At 43.4% G+C, this 7,284-nt stretch overlaps 1 pseudogene; it reads right to left on the bottom strand.

The window, feature by feature from the left end:
* Window positions 1-5,343: 5,343 nt before the first annotated feature.
* LOC149178050 (organic cation/carnitine transporter 4 pseudogene) lies at window positions 5,344-6,083 on the bottom strand (annotated as a pseudogene).
* Window positions 6,084-7,284: the final 1,201 nt, after the last annotated feature.

Below are 7,284 nucleotides of genomic sequence, written 5' to 3'. Positions count from 1 at the left end.
TCATCACACTTAGTTGTTACCATATTTAGATGCATCCTTTCTTTTCTTCTTTTAGGTTCTTTTTTATTATTGACTGGTTTCCCTTAGCAGTCTATGCTCCTTTTTCAAAACATGAACAAAATATGCTTTTCTTTGAAAAATAGAAGAAATGATTACATGCTTAGCCCTTCAAATGGGAAATTCAAAACTAATAAAAAAAGTCACCTTAGTATGTCTTACCTTATGGTATTTATTTTAATTTATAATTGTTTGAAATACAAACAAAACAAATCAAAAAACCCACCTTAGTATGTCTTACCATATGGTACTTATTTTGATTTGTAATTGTTTTTAATAGCCCAAAGAGTAGGAATTTACAGTAAAATATCCTTAACTTAGTTTTCGTGAAATTTTTTCAATACTAGAAATGGTTACATATTTAGCTCTTTGGCTATACATGATGGAAAATTCAAAAGTAAGAAAAAAATATCTTGGTATGTCTTACTCGATGGTACCCATTTCAATTCTCATTGTGTTTGAAACAGCCCCGAGGAGTACTAGTTTTTAGTAAAATATCTTTGAGTTAGTTTCTGCGAACTTAATATCTTTTGGAACTTTGTAGATTGTCACACCTTTTTTTTAGATTTACCTTCAAAGCCGATATTCGAAATGAAGTTTATCTGTAGTTCTAGGGATAGAGAAGGAGAAGATATATCTCTCTCCCCTCTCCCTCGTGATCCCCATCCCCCTCACTCTAGCTATCTCTCTCTCTCCTCCTCTCCTCTCTCTCCCTCCCTCTCCACCTCTCCTATCTTTCTCCCCCTCTTCCTCCCCTATCCCCAAACCTCTCTCCCTCTCTCCACTCTCTCCCTCTCCTCCCCTCATCTCCCTTCCCCAAACCTCTCTCCCTCTCACTCTACTCTCTCTCACTCTCTCTCTCTCTCTCTCTCTCTCCTCCTCTCTCTCTCTCTCTCTCTCTCTCTCTCTCTCTCCCCCTCTCTCCCTCTTCCCCTCTCCCTCTCTCCTCTCTCCCGAGCTCTCCCTTCCTCTCCCTCTCTCTCTACCACTCCCTATCCCCCTCTCATGTCATTTCTCCTTCCCCTTCCCCCACCCTCTCCCTCTCTCCATATCTCTCCCCCTTTCCATACCACCACCACACACTCTCTCTCTCTCGCACACACACATACTCACACACACATTATCTCTATCGCTCTCATTATCTCTCTCTCTCTCTCTCTCCTACCCCTCCCCCTCCTCTTATTCCCTCTCTCTGTCTCTCTCCCTATCACTCTCACACTCCCCCTCTCTTGCTCACTTCCCCTTCCCATCTCCCTCTCCAACTATCTCTCCCTTGCTCCCTCTCCATCTCTCTATCTCTCTCCCTCTCACTCTCTCCCCCCTCTCTCTCTCTCCCTCCCCCTCACTTACCCCACCTCTCTCTCTCTCTCTCTTTATCCCACTCCCTCCATCTCGCCCCTCCCTCTATCTCCCCTTCTCCCTCCCCCTCTACCTCCCTCCCACTCCCCCTCTCTCTCTAGCTCCTTCCCTCCTACTCCCCCTCCCACCCGCGCTCTCTCTCTCTCTCCCTCTCCTCTTATTATCTCCTTCCCTCTCCCTCTCCCTCTCGCTCTCCCCTTGCTATCTCCCTCTCTCACCCTCTCTATCTCTGTCTGCATCTCCTACCTTCTCCTAATCTAATTCCCCCTCTCCCTCCCTCTCCCTTTCTCTCTCTGTCTCCATCTCCCCCCTCTCCCATTCTGCTTCACCACCCCTCCCTCTCTCTGAATCTCTCTCTCGGTCTCTCTCTACCTCCACCTCCCCCCCTTCTCTCTCTCCCTCCCCCTCTCCCCCTCTCTCCCCCTCTCGCTCCAGCTCGTGCTCTCCCAATCCTACATTTCCCCACCCCCTCTCTCCCCCACCTATATCCCTCTCTACTCCTCTCCCTCCCCCTCTCCCTATCATCCTTTCTCTCCCCCCTCTCTCTCTCCTACTCCTCCTCCTCTCTCTCTCTATCTCTCTCTCCCTTTATGCCTCTCTCTCTCTCCCCCTCTCCTCCTCTCTCTCTCTGCCTTTCCCTCTCCCCTCTCCATCTCTCTTCCCCTCCTTCTCCCACTCCCCCTCTCCATCTCCCACTCGCTCCCCCCTCTTTCTCTCTCTCTCTCCTCCTCCCCCTCCGTCTCCCTCTCTCTCTCCCTCCTCCTCCCCTCCCTCTCTCTCTCTCTCCCTCATCGCTCTCTCCCTACCCCCCTCGCTCTCTCCCCCATCCCCCTCTATATCTAGCTCTCTCTGTCCCTGCCTCCCTCAACCTCTCTCTCCCTATCTCTCTCCCCATCTCCCTCTTGCTCTCTCTCCCCCTCTCCAAACCCCTTTCGCTCTCTCTCTCTCCTCCCTCTCCCTCCCTCTCTCTCCCCCCCTATCCCTCTACCTATCTCTTTCTTTCTCCCTCTCCCTCTCTCTATCTCTCGATCTCCTCTTTCCCTCCTCTATCCTTATCTCCATCTATCTCCCTCTCCACCCTCCCTTCTCTCTCTCGCTGTCTCTCTTCCTCTCCCTCTACCTCTCCCCCTCTCCCGTCGTCTCGCCTTCCCCCACTCCCACCCTCTCCCCCTCTCCATCTATCTCAACCTAACCCTTCCCGCCCACCCTCTCTCTACCTCTCTCTCCCACTCTCACTCTACCTCTCGCTCCCTTCCTCACTCTCCCCCTCCTACCCCCACTCCCTTTGTCTCTCTCTCTCCCTCTCCTCCCTCCCTCCGCTCTCCCATTATTTCCCCCACTATCCCTCTCCCCCTCCCCCTATCATACTCCCTCCTCCTCTCCCTCCCACTTTCCATCCTCCTCCCCCTCTCCTCCCTCTCCCTCTCTCACCATATCCCTCTCCCCCTCTCTCGCTCTCTTCACCCCACGCTATCCTCTTCGACTTTGTCTCCCGCTCTCTCTCTCTCCTCTACCTCTCCTTCTCCCTCTCCCTCTCTCTCTCCCTCTCTCCCCCTCCCGCTTGTGCTCCCCTCTCCCTCTCCCCCTCTCTTCTCCCACCTATCTCTCTCCCTCCCCCTCTCCATTCCCCTCTTACCCACTCCCTCTCCCTATCCTCCTCTCTCCCACTCCTCTCTCTCTCTCTCCCTGTTATCTGCCTCCCTCTCCCTCTCCCTCTGCCCATCACCCTCTCCTTCCCTTTCCTCCTCCTCCCTCTCCCTCTCTCTCTCCCTATCCCGCTATCTTCCTCTCTTGCTCCCCCTCTCCCTCTCGCACTCTCTCTCCTCCTCTCACTGTCTCTCTCTCACTCCCTCTCCCCCACCCTCTCCCTCGCTCTCTCCCCTTCATGCTCCCACTCCCCCTCTCTGCACCAACATATCTCTCTATGTGCCTCTCTCCCTCCCCCTCTCCCTCTCCTTATCCTCCCCACTATCTCCCTCTCCCCTTCTCTCTCTCTCTCCCCCCCTCTCTCACTCTCCCTCCTCCTCTCTCTCTCTAGATCTGCATGCAATACCACATATAGATATTAGAGAAAAAGTGCATATTTTTAATAAAATATAATTTTTTTTATCAATTTCTTTTTTATATAAAAATAATAATCCTTTCCAAATTATATATTTCAAAGATGAAAATAAATTTTACCTTTCTTCGCACGTTTCCTAAAAACATATGTAAAACCGTTATATCTGAACCATTTGCAAGAACAAACCTACCATATAACATATAAATATAAGGAAAAAAAATGCGAGGGAGTTATTTCTGAATCATTTGCATAAACAAACTTACAACATAGCATATAAATATATAACATATAAATATAAGGAAAAAAATACACATAATAAAACGCACGATAGGTTTCTCCACCCAATGTCCGAAAGTAAAAGTACCAGAGAGATAAATATCATTTTATCTGGCTTTAACTATCTCCCAGAAAAGCCTATACGAATGGTAGAGGGCCGCCGTTTCAAATCTACGCGGACTAGCTAACACTGGAGGAGGAAGATAAAGCTGCCGGACTTGATGGGGGAGTTGAATTGAATCCCAAAGAAGGCAAATGTAATGTAACTGATTCCAGTGAAAGATGGCTATATATAACGGAGAATTCCAATTCACGCGAAAGAGCTGAGTTGATTTCGATTATTTTTAATTTAAAAGTTGAATAAACCAATGATAAATAAATAAAGAGCAACTCACATAGTAGTACGTATTGAAATTGATTTTAGAGGATTGGAGTGAAAGATGGCTATATATAACGGAGAATTCCAATTGACGCGAAAGAGCTGAGTTGATTTCGATTATTTTTAATTTAAAAGTTGAATAAACCAATGATAGATAAATAAAGAGCAACTCACATAGTAGTACGTATTATTAATTTGAAAACCTATATTACATATATAACTGAGAATTGCGAGTTGACGCGAAAGAGCTGAGTTGGAGTGAATTATTATTAATTTAAAAGTTGAAACCAGTGATGATCACTGATAAGAAAGAGTCAGAGCCTCTGCCTTAAATCCATGGAAGATGCACACGACGGCACAAGGATAATAGATATTATTAAGAAGGAAACAGAGGCCTAAATCCATGATCCATGGCTGATGCACAGGGCACGAGGGAAATAGAAATTACTGAGGAGGAAATAAAGGCTTAAATCCATGGCTGATGCACACAGCAAAAGGGAAATAGAAATTACTAAGGAGGAAATGGAGACTTAAATCCATGGCTGATGCACAAGGGTAATAGAAATTATTGTGGAGGAAAGAGAGGCTTAAATCCATGGCTGATGTAGAAGAATAAAATTATTGAGGAAGAAACAGAGGCTTAAATCCATGGTCGATGCACTATTGGTTAAAATAATTAAAAAAAAAGAGGTTATAGAAGAAAACCACAAACTAAACTAATACACAAAACATTAAACCCAAATACAAAGCTGTGGGAAGTCATTAAAAACCTAGTCCCAATGGTGCTTGAATTCGTAAGGGATAAATTGGTTAAGCTAGAGCCAAAGACGTGTACACAGGGGGATTGGCGCAAGGAAGGAAATATTAAATGTAATAAAAATTATTGAGGAGGAGGAAGGAGAGCCTTAAATTCAATATAAAAATTGCTAAAGCACCATGTTTAAACAGGGCCATCTCTACATACCTGAAATTGGGATTCCATTTCATTTCTTTAGCGAGGTACGCTTTGAACAGTAGCAATGTCAACTACCTCTTTCATTCATTTCCCTGCAACGTCAGCCCTTCATTCATTCTAATAGCACCAAACAATTTACAAGGCAATGAAATGGAATTAGTTTACTGAAATTAAATAGAATTTGATTACTGAAATTAAATAGAATTTGATTCATACCATTTCTGAGAGAATACAAGGCCGAAGGAATCAAAGCGACTATCTCCAGCCGCCAGAAAAGTAGGAGAGAGCTGGAAGCAGAGCTATGCCGAGGGAAAAGAAATACAAAGTCGACATGCCAACTCGTCCTCTCTTAGATGGCCCGACGGGTTCAGTTGCCAAAACGAAGGACGACAGCCCAACGCCGCCAGTGCTAATTCCCATCAATAAACGGAAAATCAAATAAACCCAAAAATTGGGCGAGAAGGCCGTCAAGAAACCGAGGATGGCGTTGCAAACCAACCTGACCACTCCCTTCCCTCCCAGCGAAGAATCAGACAATTGCCCAAATATCCCTGCACCGGCATCACTAAATAAACATCAAGATCCAATAACTCTAACCAAGCAAATTCTTAACAATTACTTGAAATTCTTAATGATCTAGCGGCAGCAAAGTGCATATAAAGTTTCGGAGGTAAAATTATCAAAATTACCGATCAAACACGCGATGAAAAACACGGACTGCAGAACCCCAACTTTATATTTCTGATCACAAACGAGACCCATTCAGAAACCGTCGAAACTCCGCTCCCTCCGTCCATGGAACACACCGATCCCGTGGAACTGCAGGATTCGAACCCGTGCTTCATGGAAAGGAAATCGTCAAAGGGTTTCTCTATGTTGCAGTGCCAGTTGGGCTCATAGTCTGCAAAGATCATGACCATCGTCTGAAAGGCCTCGAGAGTCCATTGTAGAGCACAAAATGCTGGAGCTGCCATCGTCCGAATTCTCCCGTCCATTTTTGAATTGAGAGTTCATTATTTTTTGGTTCTTTTAAATTTCAATTCTGGCTTTTCTCCTTTTTGGAAAAGGATTTGGAAAAGGATGGGTTGATGCTTTTTCTTTTTTTAAATTTCTATTCTTGTGCTTTCCATTTTTGAAAAAAGATGCCACGTAAACGTTTTTGTTTCCATTCTTGTGCTTTCTATTTTTGAAAAAAGATGCCACGTAAATGTTTTTGCTGCCAGGTTCATGCTTTTTCCGTCCACGTTGGGCCGATTCTTTTGTTGTGAGGTTCATTTTGTTGCCATGCTTTTTCCCATGGAAATATCAAACACACATCTTTTCCACTTCAATTTATATTTTGTTTTTATTTATTTGAAGTAGAGTTTGATGGATATATTATGTTATTTGTTTTTTATTTTATTTAATACTTGTTATATGAAATTTATTGGATATTAATATTATTTTTTATTTAAAATTGCAAAGCAATATGTATTTAGGGTAAGTGTCTTGACAAATTTGCAAAACCTATTTTAATAAGTTTTAAAAAGGGCAAGTGGAAAATTGTGTGCGTGCGAATCTTTACAATGAGGAGTGTCCTCCTTGATATATAAGAATATAGGAATTAGTGTAGCCATATAAATGAAATGGCTAGCAAACTCAAATGAACATCAAAACGCTCACCTCTCGATATATTTCACATAGCCAAGCCAAAAAAAAAAATCATGAACATCTCAAAGCTCGTAATTAAATTTGTATTTAAAACTCATAATTAATTTGTGTCTTCCATAAAGTTTTTCTATTTATTACTGAAGTAGGATTCTTGTCCATTTTACTTTTCTAGGAAATAAACTTACTAAGAGCTTTTAGAAACGTAACTGAATATTGTTTATCAACCCTAATGTAGTTGGATTTGAGATCTAACAGCATATGAGGGGCTTGCGTGGATGGGAATCTTTTAAACCAATTTGTGTCAACAACAAGTCAGATATATATTTCTAGGAATTATTATTTAGTATTTACATTTCTTCTATTCTTCCATTGTTATAGTTAGCCCAGTGAAAAAACATTTTTTTATGCTTAATTTTCTAACGAGATGTAGCACTGTAGAAGACTTGAGCAATTTTTAGCATGCGAGCTTTCCCTCTTTTGCATGGCTACTATTCTCAACGTCCCATTTTGATATGGCTTCTTGAAACTTATGTTTTTTTCATACCC

Source organism: Pinus tabuliformis, chromosome 4_1, assembly GCF_031772625.1.
Source record: "Pinus tabuliformis cultivar Carrire ecotype Pingquan chromosome 4_1, CPIR1, whole genome shotgun sequence".
In the NCBI taxonomy this organism is placed as follows: Eukaryota; Viridiplantae; Streptophyta; class Pinopsida; order Pinales; family Pinaceae; genus Pinus; species Pinus tabuliformis.
Note: the sequence above shows the minus strand (reverse complement) of the source record. Positions and strands in the feature narration are given on the sequence as shown.